The sequence below is a fragment of the Etheostoma spectabile genome, chromosome 3, assembly GCF_008692095.1.
Source record: "Etheostoma spectabile isolate EspeVRDwgs_2016 chromosome 3, UIUC_Espe_1.0, whole genome shotgun sequence".
In the NCBI taxonomy this organism is placed as follows: domain Eukaryota; kingdom Metazoa; phylum Chordata; class Actinopteri; order Perciformes; family Percidae; genus Etheostoma; species Etheostoma spectabile.
In genome coordinates this window covers 30111197-30112025 of record NC_045735.1, presented here as the reverse complement: position 1 = coordinate 30112025, position 829 = coordinate 30111197, and the positions used below count along the sequence as shown (strand labels likewise).

The 829-nt window shown below is 33.3% G+C and overlaps 1 pseudogene; it reads left to right on the top strand.

Annotated features, from left to right (window-relative positions):
- The first annotated feature begins 133 nt into the window (after positions 1–133).
- The window catches only part of LOC116687068 (extracellular calcium-sensing receptor-like), a 5433-nt pseudogene continuing 4737 nt past the window's right edge, over positions 134–829 (top strand).

Here is an 829-nt window from a genome sequence, read left to right as displayed (position 1 = left end):
TGGGGTCAGCACTCAGACTTCATCTGTGAAATGTAAGCTCCAGGGTACCACTCATCTCCCTGTGTTCTCTACGGATGGTGACTACGTTATTGGTGGTGTTTTCTCCATACACCAATATGTTTATACAGTGAAGAATAACTACACCAACATGCCTGATCCACTAAGATGCACAGGGAGGTTAGTAAGATTGAAAAGTGGGGGATAAGACGATTTATTTTTTTCTCTAGGGAAAAAAAAATGTTTTGATTTGCATGATGTTCACAATAATGTTGGAAAGGTTTTGTGTAGTATTAATGACTGAAATGTTCATTAAGTGCCAAATCACTATTTGGCCGTAAAAAGATAAGATGACATAAAAATAAGATCCCTTAGAGGGGAAATTCAATTGTTGTGTAAAATGCAAGTATTGCATTCATAAAATAGTAGTAATAGTAGAATAGTAGTAATATAATAGTAGTAGTAGATTAAATAGTAAATTAACATGTTTTTTTCTTTCTTTCTTAATTGAAAATATACGTTTAACAAAAGATTAACACATATGTAGCAAACAAATACATACTTTAGATTTAGTTAACTGTGCATTAAGATTCTTGTGAATGTTGGACTGATATCTAATCCTGTGTTTTTTATATTTCTGTTTAAGTTGGGAATTTTAATATTCAAATAGTGACACAGTGTCTGTTTGCAGCATTAACACCCATGAACTGTGCTTTTTTCAGTTCTCCCAAATCATGCATTTATGTTAAAATTGTGAATTGTAAAATTCAAACACTGACTTGAGTGTCTGTGTGCAGCCTTAACACCCGTGAACTGCGCTTCTCACGTGCAA